The following is a 13,141-nucleotide window of genomic DNA, read 5'->3' as shown; positions in this document are numbered from 1 at the left end:
AATGTGTGTAAGAGAGAGAAATTAGGGGATGGGAGAGAGTATGAGAGTGTGAGAGTAAGGGATGAGAGAGGAGAGAGAGATTAGGGGATGGGGGAGAGAAAGTAGGTGGTGGGAGAGGGAGAGAGGGGGGGATGGGAGTGTGTGTGTAAGAGAGACAGAGTAGGGGATGGGAGAGAGTGTGTGAGAGTAAGTAGGTGGTGGCAGAGAGAGCTCGTACAAGATGGGAGAGAGAGAGTGAGATTAGGGGATGGGAGAGTGTGAGAGAGAGTAGGGGATGGGAGAGAGAGAGTGAGAGTAAGGGATGGGAGAGAGAGAGAGTAGAGAGGGAGAGAGAGAGATAGTAGGCGGTAGGAGAGGGAGAGGGAAAGTGATGGGGGGATGGGAGTGTGTGTGATAGATGTAGAGAGTATGGGATTGGAGAGAAGAGAGTGGGGGGATAAGAGTGTGTGTGAGAGATCTAAAGAGTAGGGGATGGAAGAGGAGAGAGGGTGAGAGAGGTAGAGAGATTAGGCAGTGGGAGAGGGAGAGCAAGAGATAGTAAAGGATGGGAGAGGTGAGAGAGAGTGTGTAAGGGATGGGAGAGGGAAGAGAGAGTAGGAAGAGATAGAGGGTAGGGGATGGGGGAGAGAGTAGAGAGGATAGAGAGTAAGGAAGATGGAGAGTGATGCATTTCCACATAGTGTGTATGCACTATAGTGAGTACGCACTTTATAGTGTGTACACGCTATAGTGCATACACACTATGAGAAATCAGCTAAAAATGGGCAAAAAGCAACTTTGGGGCCCATTTCATCCATTCTCTACTTTTGGTCTGTTATGCACTCTATTATTTTGATAGAAATCATGGGTTTCAAAATAGCAAACACTATTTCAACACTTTTGGAAGCTAGAAAACACCAAATTCAACCATTGGATACATGATTTGAAGACTTTTTGAATATTCCTTGTATAGAAAAGGTTAGTACAATCTATTTTAAATATTGTTTGTTGATATATAGATACAAATTTGATTATAATTTAACATGTTGTTTAATATATAGTGAATTCATTCAAATTGTATGTTTGAATGAAATGTTATTTTGAAATGGTTAGAAATTTGACAAGTCATTTGATATATATTATGTATTCATTCAAATAATTATAATTTTTATATGTATTTGAATAATTTGTAATTTACACATTTTAAGTAATTCAAATGTTTGAATAATTTGACATGTAGAAATCATCATCATGCCAAGGAAGAAACCAAAAACTCAAACAAATGAAGATAGAGAGAGAGAGAGATATTTGGCAATTAAAAGAGATAAAATGAAATTACTACATGAGCAAAGAAAATTGCAAAGCAATAATGAAGAATTGACTTTCAAAGAGGATCAAGAACCAGTTGTACAAAGAAACAAAGAGGAAGAATTGGAAAGACAAAGAGAATGAATGAGACTGTTATGCTCAAGAAGACAATTAAATTGTGAAGCTACACCATCTTCTAATGTTGGAGTCATATTGTCTGCTACACCATCTTCCAATGTTGGAGTCATATCGTCTGCTACACCATCTTCCAATGTTGGAGTCATATGTCCACTACACCATCTTCCAATGTTGAAGTCATATCATCCTCTCATGTTGAAGAGACATTGATTTATAGATCTGACAATATACACACTTCATCATGTCATGTTGAAGGCACAATATCAACACATCAAGTAGGTGATATTCCATCTTTTGCATCTTATTGTCAAGGTACATCATCTTTGGTTCAAGGTATGCAATACACTCGACCTTATGTTGATGTTCAAAATATTGAAGGAATGGAAGATATTATAACACCTTCTAGAATTCATTTTAGAAGACCAAAATATTTGATTGATATTGATACTAACAATTTGAAATCAATGCCTAACAAGATTAGCAAGCGTACTTGTCAAACAAAAGTTAATCGTATGTGGAGATTGTTTTTTGAAGAATTAAATATTATAGGTCAATGCCAATTATTTGTTGAAATGATGAGGAATTTGAAATTTAGGCCTATCATGAAGATTCAGGGGCTAAGAACGATGGATGATTCAAATGAAAAAAATATTGTAAAGAATCTAATAAGTGCTTATGACAAAGTGGGTTCTAAATCATGCACCAAATATAGTAATATCACAAGACGAGTACTTACATCAACAATAATAAGTAGCCAAATGAAGAAAGCTTGACTCATGATAAAGACAAGCAAAACATTAAAAATTGGTAGAGGTACTCTAAGGAGAGCCATGCTAAGGCATGAGAGATTGGAAGATCCAACAAAAAATGAGTTATGGACATTTAGCGGTAGACTACTGCGAAAGGATAAAGAAATTAGTGAAGCCTTGAAATCATTGATCGAAGATTTTTGGAAAAATAACACACATGTTTCCCGTAATCAAAGAGATGTTAGAAGAAGGATTGGTAGCCAAAATCGTGAACCACATGCGAAACATTTTTTGGACTCAACTCAGACACAATTTTTTGCAAAATTTATTGGTATGTATCCTCAAATTTGAATAAGTCAAAGATTTTTTGAGATGGGTAAACCTTTTTATGTGAAGATAAATCACACACGCACAACTTGTTGTTGTAGGATACATATTGAATTTTCTAACCATTTTGATGTTTTAAGGCATATATGCATAGTTTTGCAAGATTGTGACATGAATGAGCCACCAAAATATTCAAAGGAATTCATATCCAAAATGTTATGTGAAATAGAGTCTGGCCAACAATTTTACAAGACATCATGCTTGGATGGTACGTGCTTATTTTGTGGTTCTTTGCAACTTTTATCAACTTGTCAACATATGGATAGTACACATGCAATTGGAAATGAAATGGTAGATTACGAAAAATTTAAGACAGTGACATATGCTCTAAAAGATGAGAAACATGGTAAAAGATGTGATTTAGTCATTGAAAAGATTCTAGTGTATGAGTTCGTGAAGATTTTTCATGAAAAGATTATTTACGAGTATGCAAGGCATACCCATAGAGCTTGATGGTTGGATTTGCAATTCAAGTTGTGCAAGGATACGTTTCCACTAGATACCATTATTTTGGTTGTAGATTTCATAGAAAACTACACACTACAACCACAAAATGAGGTGCAAGCAAAGTATTATACTTCTCAATAGGTTTCCATATTTGTTCACATAACATTCATACATTCACCTACAAGTACAGAGGATGACAGAAATATTTTGAGGGAGTACCATTTTTAAATCAACGATGATTGATCACATTTTATAGAGTTTGTACATGGTTTTTTTCAACTATTTTATGGAGATTTAGCTAACAGGGGCATAACAAATCGTCAGCACATTATTTGGTCAGATAATTGTGCATCTCAATTCAAGAATGTACGGATGTTATATTGGTTGAGAAAGATGCACAGGTTGTGTAGAATTCAATATATGTGGAATTTCATAGAGGCTGGTCATGGTAAGGGAGAGCACAATGGTGTAGGCGCATGCATTAAAAGAGCCTTGGCTCATGAAGAACTAAATTACAAAGATGGAGCAATATTGATAGATGCAAAATCGATTGTCTAATGGTGTAACGCTACAATGGGTCTAGGTAAGGAAGGTGAGTCTACGGTCCATATATTTTTTTGGTTGATAGATAATACTAACATTGCACCATATTAGGATTGTTCCACACTAACAGGATCTAGTGAGTTACACTCTTTTAGAAGCTCTAATGTAGGTTCATGGAGTATCCACACACAAAAAATGGCATGTTATTGTCTATCATTTGCAAAGGAAAATTGGGATGACTGTGAGTCAACTGAATGGGTGGACAAATGGGATATACGGGTTTGGGACCCAATTGACACCTATCATCCCCCACAAGCACTAGAAATGGTAGAGATGGATTCGTCTATTGACTTTGACCACTTGTCAGATCTAGTGCAACCTGGTAATATATATATTTATATATCTTTGTAATTTCAATATGTAACTTTATAACTTTTACCTAAGTATTTTCTAAATTAATCATCGCATTTTGTACATTTGTCACTGCAAGCCATGTTTTTGTTGTTATTGCACCTGAAGACAATGAAGAAGGGACAAATTATTATTTGTTACATTGTGTTGAAGCCAAACAAAAATTGGATCACTCGGTTATAGATGGTGAAGGTTTAGAGTACCATGTCGATGCGTTGGTTGTAACAGGCACATGGCTTAGACGATATTCTATGAAGAACCCTAACTTGTGGTTATTTGAGGATTGGAAAATAGAGAGAAAGATTCTTCATTATTCAAACCTTGTTGTTGCATCAAATGTCCACTTGATAAAATATGGCGAAAAACCACATAATAAGATTCTTTGGAAAGTTTACAAGTCAGACCATGAGGCAATACTTGAGACATTAAAATATCAAGCAGATCCAGTTGGCTCAATAGATTAAATAGAGAGAGAGAGAGATAGAGAGAGAGAGAGAGAGAGAGAGAGAGAGAGTGAGGAGGGCTAATTCTTATCTTAGATTTTTTACTATGCTAATTCTTCATTTGCAAGTCACCAAAGAAGAGGGCTAATAAAGTTGACACACAAGTGATAAAGGGTGAGATGTCAAAATTATCTGAAAAATGGTATTATCAATTCACATCCTCAATATTTATTAGTATTCTTTGTTCAAGTACCATTGTATGTTAATCATCTTATGATAATGGGGTAGTGACAGATATAGTTCTCTCTAAGGATAATGTAGCTATTTAAATTGTGCATACTTGATGGTCATTTCCCTCTATTTTGTAGTCCTTTTTCACAACACTATTTCTAACATGGTGTTGTTCAAGTTCATGAATGATCACAATATTCATGACTAAACAACAAGTGTGTGTGTTTGATGCAAAGCCCTCCTATATTCCCCTAGGAACCATAACTCAACTTCGGGATTCTCTTGTATTCTTGGAATCTACCCAAGTAATTAGACTCTACTAGGGTTCAATAGGAGTTTTGTGACTTGGTAACATCTTCCTACAACCATGTCTAAGAGGTTATAACCCAAATCTTCAGTTTGTCTTCTAAACACTCACATTGTTCATCATGCACCTAGTGTACCTTGGTGCCTCCAACATACCAAAACTCATCCTTGGCTTCATATAATGACCCCAACACCTTCAATCATCTCAAAACATCCCATCTAATATGTTCCAACTCCTTGCACACTCTTAGCAACTCATCTCTTACACTTTCTTGATTTTGCCTCTTCTAGGCTTGTTCCAACTAGCCCTTGCCAGTCACTAATTTGTTTTTTTCTCAAAAATTTCCCATAGAATTTCCTAAACTATTGGTTTATTAAAATACTCTTTTCCTCACTCTAAAATATACTTCAAAACCAACTACACTTGTTTCGTAAAATATCACTCAAAATTGGCTATTTTAGTCTACTAACTATCCCTAATTTACGGCCATTTACAAAGCAACTCACAATCCCTTGAATTTTGGAACTCCGATGACCCAAAATAGTCTTAAGAGATGACTCAAATGCAAGGAATTTTTGGTCTAATGATCAAATTTACAGTGGTTTTTACAAAACCCTCCTTTCTAGCCCCTTTACCCTAGGGCTTTCTAGAAATCTTACTTTGCAACGTCTCTAGAACCACAAAATGGTTGAAACACCTTCACTTTGGTTATATTAGATGAATTCCAACATAAAATGCAAATCTTGTTTGGAGAAAACACTAAATCCACCTTTGAAGCAATCACATATCCCTTTTTATGCACTCAAATTTTAGGGAAAACTATACATTCATTAAGGCTTACATTAATGCTTTGATTATAATATGATCAATCTATGATCAAAACAAAATCACATGTCCATGATTAAACTCATTACACTTTTTAATGACCTTAGAAGGCCATTTGTAACAATGAGCAAATAATAACATAAAGAGGTCAATTAGAGTTAATTTATGTCCTCAATTAGCATGTGTACAATAATTCACAAACCACTAATAGATGTTTGAACTACTCATAGCTAGGAATCCCTCCTAGAATTTGTGACAAAATTGAAGAGTATTCAAGCTCTCAAGGAAAAACCCTGAAAGTAGTTCCGAAGAGAAAAAAGAAGCTAAGCCCTATGTCTCATATTCTAAAGATAAAATCTCACCTCAGGTTTCCCTTGAATAATTTTCTCTTGATAAAAAAAAGTGAAAAGAAAAGCTTTGACTACTAAAAGTAACCTTGACAAAACTAGAAATTTAAAACCCCAAAAGAAAAAATATATATTGGCATTGACCAAGGAGATTTTGACAAGGAAACCCAATAAGAGGAGGATAGAAAAATTATACATGGAAAAAAATAAGAAAAATTAGTCTATCTTAGGAGAAAGGAGGTTGTTGAGGTTTAGAAGTAAGAAAGACACTATGAAGAAAGTTAAAGAAGAGGAAGCGGCTTGTAAAGCAAAGAAAGAGTATACCTTTATGGATCCTAAAGAAACCATTAGTTCTAAGAGAAAAAAATATGAGAAAGAGGAATAAATTGAGGATTCAAAGGATGAAAATTCTACTCATACTTTAGTAAATCAAAGGAATGTGCAAGAAATGAGGAATTTATAGTGTAATTCCCTACCCATGTAGGAACTAGGAAGGAAAACCCTATTCAAGAAAGCCAAATGCAGAGTGCTACTATTGAAGGAAATGTCATGGGTTATTTTGAGACCCTACACAATAGAACTCTTGCATCAAAATAGGTCATTCCTAATACTATCTCAATGGAATAATTTTATTCTTTTGTCACTTCTATATGTATGGTACAAGATGGTTTAATAATCTGAGAAAACTAAATAAGTACTTGAAAATAAGTAGAAAGGAAGAAGAGAACAAGGATATTTAGGAAGAACAGGATGAAGAAAGATAGAAAAGATAGCTTAAAGGAATCACCAAACACTGGGAGGATATCAATAGTTCTAAATGATTTTATGTTTTGTTAGTGTCGACAACACTACTATGGTTTTCTAGACTTGGTTGTTATCTTTCTATTTGTATAACATGCTTAAGAATTCAAAGGACTTCATTCCTACTATTAGGTAGATAGGGTCATGTTCTGGATAGTATGTTGAACCTTTCAATATATTTGTACCTTTCTCTACTCTTTGTACTCAAGTTATTGGTAATTCTTATCATATTACAACTATTCTTCATGGTTCATGCCCATTATGTGTTTCACAATCTCATGAAGGAAGTTTTTGATTGATGAAGCATATATAATGGAACATATCTTGATGTTCTTGACCTTATGTGAACTTGAATCTTGGCTTTCCAATAATTTCACATCTCATGGAAATAGATCCATATTATTTGGTTCCTAGCCTATATTTGTTATACATTTTCTTAGCATTTGGAAATTTAATATTTATTTTGTTGATGTGTTGGTCACATAATTATATAAATTTAGGTAGTTATCCTTAATCAAGAAAGTATTATGAAATTAGTAACAAGACTAGATCTCAGAATTTTGAGGATAAGAGATTTGAATTTGAAGTTAGAGTTGTATGCCTAACATGTAAAATTGCATGTTTTAGGCTCATTGTAACTAAATTTCTAAATCTAGTAGTTTCTTCATCCTTGTCTCTCAAAGATATATCTTAGTATGATAAACTATACTAAGGAAATTTATTTATTAGATATTAGATCTAGGGTTATAGAGATGATGAAGTTAAAAGGCTTGAAAGGTATTTGAATACTTTTATAGAGCTTCAATACAAGATAAGATTAAATAAGTTAAGTTTCAAAACATAACATAAGATTATTAGTACCCTAAAGACTAAGTATAATTTTAAAAAAGATGAGAAAATGTAAGGTGGAAGAGGTGGAAGATTTCAAGATGGAATTTTTAGGTCAACTCAAAAGGAGCAAATTTGTAACAATGTGCTAAGTGACCCTTCTAGGTCCTGATGGGAAAATCCCACAAACAGTCAACTCTAGGATTTTTTTAGGCTTTAATAGGTTTTTTCTAGCCTATCTAGCATGTTCCCATCAATACTTTCAGTTTCCATACTGTACAAACCAAAATGCATAATTCATCCAAATGTTGTCAATGCATTTTCGCAAGTCTATGACAGCAGCAAGACAAAATGATGGATAACTTTTGATTTTTTCAAATGACTCCTTGAATAAATGACCTTTCCAAATACCCTTTATCCTTTTCTAAAACATATGTTAGACTTAGATGCAACTCCTTTAGAAAATATCTGATATTCTACACACTGCCCCTGTTTTCATCAATGAAGCAATAGTGCATTTACAAAGCAACATATAGAAATACTCAATGTATGGACTTCAAAATTTTCATAGGCTCCTAAAATGAATTCAATTAGACAAATCCACTCTCAATTTCAGTCTATGGGTTCCCTAACCCCAAAAGCCCCAATTCACCTTCTCAAAACCCTTGTTCCTAGGGCATCACCAATCTCACACATGCCAGGCCTTCTTGGACTAATTCAAAATTCAGACATCTATTTTTTATCACCATAAACATGAATCAACTCAAAAACACTACCCTCTTTAAGGAAAATCTCTTCCTAATTAATTGTCCCCTCCAAATAACCCTTGTTTTCACAACTTTATTTGATTTGGTGGCCATCAATCTCAAATTAGATCTTCATTTCATGGTTAGAAATATTTGTGGAAGTTAGATAAATGGCATCGAAAAAGTGAGCATTTCATGGAATGACCATGATTGGATGCAAAAAATTGTCAAAATGCTTAGAAATAAGACTGCTACAGCCAACAGTATAGAAATTTGATGAACAAAACTTCAAGTTTGAATGCTAAAATGAGTAAAGAATCTCAAAAAATGTCTGCTGAGATGTTACCAATTATTCCAACATGTGAAAGCACTCACAAAGAAAAGAGATCTTCAAATTACTCTTGAAACCAAGCACTTTCCTTCTATTTTTCTGAGATAGTTCGTACAATTTGTGTTTACAGTCCGCACAAAACAAATATTTATAGACTTGGGAGATAGAAACTAACCCCCTTAATCAAATCCAACTGGTTTCACTTCCTATTCCATCATAAAATTTAAACTATGGAGTTTCCCTCCAAAATGCCCATGTAGCCGTTACATTCAAGATTTAAATTTTTTTAACTATCAAACTATGTTTTTAAAGACCTTTTTGAATCTTTTAACTTATCAAATGACATGCTAAGGTTATGATAACCTATAGGACCCTATCAAAGGACTCTCCTACCTTGTGAAATCCATAGATCCTATTCAATGGCTCAATTACAACTTTTCTAACGTTGAAATCCATCAAGACATGATACAACATTATGACTTTTTTATGCTTTCAAATGCCATGATTGGTTGAAGGATTTCCCAATTGACTCTAGGAGATTCTCCATGACCTCTGTGATGACTTGGACCTCCAATGTGCCTCTGATAAGCATATGATGCTCCTACATCACAGCCTAAGCTTCTCTTGAAACTTGTTTTATAGTTCTCAATTTAAAAATAGATATGACTTTTTCATTGTAACATGTAGGCACAAATCTCATAATTTTACTCGTGTTCATCATTATCGCTTAATGGTGTAGGGGCACCAAGGTCATTCTATGAAGATACATTCATTGAAGACACCAAGGAAGAAGGTCCAATGGACTTCTAATACAGGGAGACTTTACCCTGCAAGTGGACTCCACTTCACAAACCCAACCCTCAAACTTAGGGTACTCAAACAACTTGGATCAACACTTAGGAACTCCCTACTACCAATAGGCCTACAAAGGAAAATACTTCTTAAATGGTTTCAATACTCAATGTTTTAGATGGAAATGGTTATTATAGACTAGAACCAACATGAAAAATCTCAAACTTGAGGTTTCTCAACACTCAACAATCAAATTTCAAAACTGTTACCAACACTTCCTACTAGGACAATTTCTAGTTTTAACGGTCAAACTCCCAAAACATAAAAAGGAACCCCCTGCTGTTTTTGTATTTTTAAATACTCTTCAACATCCCCTAAGAGATTCCAAAAGATTAACCAACAACTCGGCTCTAGCATCAAGTTATGCCCACTTTGTGTCACAGTCCTAAATGGCCAGTTTAGGATGGGTTACAAGGAAAACTTAAAAAAATGGGTTCAAAGACTTGGTTCAACCCCTTGGATCTCTGCTATATATCAAACTTTTCCTTCTACACCCTTCACTTAGGTCAGATTAATCAGTTTAGGAGCCTGATCCTTCTTTTTCCTTCAAATCTAGACTAGACATAAGATTATGTTTAGGGCTTGCTGGTAAAAATAGATGCCATGCTCCTACAGCCTTGAATCTCTTCCATCTCAAAGAACCCTCTCCTAGCTTTTATTCCACAAAGCAACATTGAAATCCCACGGTGGGTTTGCAAGTTAGGATTCCATCTTGCTAAAACTCTCAAATTTGGAGTAAATCTGACCTACCTACACTAAAACTAATATAATTTTTTTTGTATACAAGACAAAGACCTCAAACCAATTGAAATGGAATCCTGACTCAACCCTCTATCCAAAGATATAAGACTTTTACCACCACCAATCTGTACAAGCCATACATAATTGAAAAACTAGTAAAAAAGGCATTAAATCTAAGTTTTTTATTGACCAATGATGTCCAGCATCCATATAATGACCTTTTCCACATATGAGGATCTTAAGTACATGCCTTTGATTAGTTATAACTTCCATTTGGATGGTTGGAACACCATACAACCTCATGTTCAGTTTGACAACTATTATTTGCAAAAATTGCTCTTAGCAACTTTTTGCATTTCGCAATTTTTTGCACTTTTTTGCAATATTTTGCACTTTTATAGGTTGGTTTAGTGGTTTTGAGTCTATTATAATCATTTTTAATTATTAGGATTCATTTAGGTTGGTGGTTAGTTGAAATTCCAAAAAGTGCAAAAATTGCAAAGTTGCATTAGCAACTTTTGCAACAATTTAGCAACTTTTAGGAAATAACCATAAAACTATCCATATTCCTATATTCCTTTGAGGTTTTACTATTTCCAAAACTTTCCTAAGTCATAGAATTGGAATCAAGTGAAAAATGTAAAAATTGCACTTTTTGTGCAAAGTTGCATTGTTGAAAGTTGTAAAAGTTGATAAGTAGGAGATGATTTCCACAGCTAGTCAAATTGTGATGTGAATATCAAGATTTAACTGTGTGATTTTTGAGTCAAACTCGATGACCCATGTTTCATGAGTAGTGTTTCAACATGAATCCATCTCTCATGAGAATAAATGGAACACTTAGCACTCATTGGATCTAGGTGATGCTCACAGGGGTGAAGCACCGGGACTTCCCGGGAGGTCACCCATCCCAGTACTACTCCAGCCTAAGCGCGCTTAACTGCGGAGTTTCCTTCACAATTAAACCCAAAGCTTGCAACCCCATTTGCAAAACCTTCACCAAGTGTTGTGCCTTATGAACCATTCATTAGAAAGCCCCTTAAGCTCATCAATTGATAAGTAGGAGATGATTTCCACAGCTAGTCAAATTGTGATGTGAATATCAAGATTTAACTGTGTGATTTTTGAGTCAAACTCGATGACCCATGTTTCATGAGTAGTGATTCAACATGAATCCATCTCTCATGAGAATAAATGGAACACTTAGCACTCATTGGATCTAGGTGATGCTCACAGGGGTGAAGCACCGGGACTTCCTGGGAGGTCACCCATCCCAGTACTACTCCAGCCTGAGCGCGCTTAACTGTGGAGTTTCTTTCACAATTAAACCCAAAGCTTGCAACCCCATTTGCAAAACCTTCACCAAGTGTTGTGCCTTATGAACCATTCATTAGAAAGCCCCTTAAGCTCATCAATTGATAAGTAGGAGATGATTTCCACAGCTAGTCAAATTGTGATGTGAATATCAGGATTTAACTGTGTGATTTTTGAGTCAAACTCGATGACCCATGTTTCATGAGTAGTGATTCAACATGAATCCATCTCTCATGAGAATAAATGGAACACTTAGCACTCATTGGATCTAGGTGATGCTCACAGGGGTGAAGCACCGGGACTTCCCGGGAGGTCACCCATCCCAGTACTACTCCAGCCTGAGCGCGCTTAACTGCGGAGTTTCCTTCACAATTAAACCCAAAGCTTGCAACCCCATTTACAAAACCTTCACCAAGTGTTGTGCCTTATGAACCATTCATTAGAAAGCCCCTTAAGCTCATCAATTGATAAGTAGGAGATGATTTCCACAGCTAGTCAAATTGTGATGTGAATATCAGGATTTAACTGTGTGATTTTTGGGTTTAATTGTGAAGGAAACTCCGCAGTTAAGCGCGCTCAGGCTGGAGTAGTACTAGGATGGGTGACCTCCCGGGAAGTCCTGGTGCTTCACCCCTGTGAGCATCACCTAGATCCAATGAGTGCTAAGTGTTCCATTTATTCTCATGAGAGATGGATTCATGTTGAATCACTACTCATGAAACATGGGTCATCGAGTTTGACTCAAAAATCACACAGTTAAATCCTAATATTCACATCACAATTTGACTAGCTGTGGAAATCATCTCCTACTTATCAATTGATGAGCTTAAGGGGCTTTCTAATGAATGGTTCATAAGGCACAACACTTGGTGAAGGTTTTGCAAATGGGGTTGCAAGCCTTGGGTTTAATTGTGAAGGAAACTCCGCAGTTAAGCGCGCTCAGGCTGGAGTAGTACTAGGATGGGTGACCTCCCGGGAAGTCCCGGTGCTTCACCCCTGTGAGCATCACCTAGATCCAATGAGTGCTAAGTGTTCCATTTATTCTCATGAGAGATGGATTCATGTTGAATCACTACTCATGAAACATGGGTCATCGAGTTTGACTCAAAAATCACACAGTTAAATCCTGATATTCACATCACAATTTGACTAGCTGTGGAAATCATCTCCTACTTATCAATTGATGAGCTTAAGGGGCTTTCTAATGAATGGTTCATAAGGCACAACACTTGGTGAAGGTTTTGCAAATGGGGTTGCAAGCTTTGGGTTTAATTGTGAAGGAAACTCCGCAGTTAAGCGCGCTCAGGCTGGAGTAGTACTGGGATGGGTGACCTCCCGGGAAGTCCCGGTGCTTCACCCCTGTGAGCATCACCTAGATCCAATGAGTGCTAAGTGTTCCATTTATTCTCATGA

The sequence above is a fragment of the Cupressus sempervirens genome, chromosome 5 (genome assembly GCF_028749045.1).
Source record: "Cupressus sempervirens isolate cs-2001-9-10 chromosome 5, ASM2874904v1, whole genome shotgun sequence".
In the NCBI taxonomy this organism is placed as follows: Eukaryota; Viridiplantae; Streptophyta; class Pinopsida; order Cupressales; family Cupressaceae; genus Cupressus; species Cupressus sempervirens.
This window is presented reverse-complemented; position numbering follows the sequence as displayed.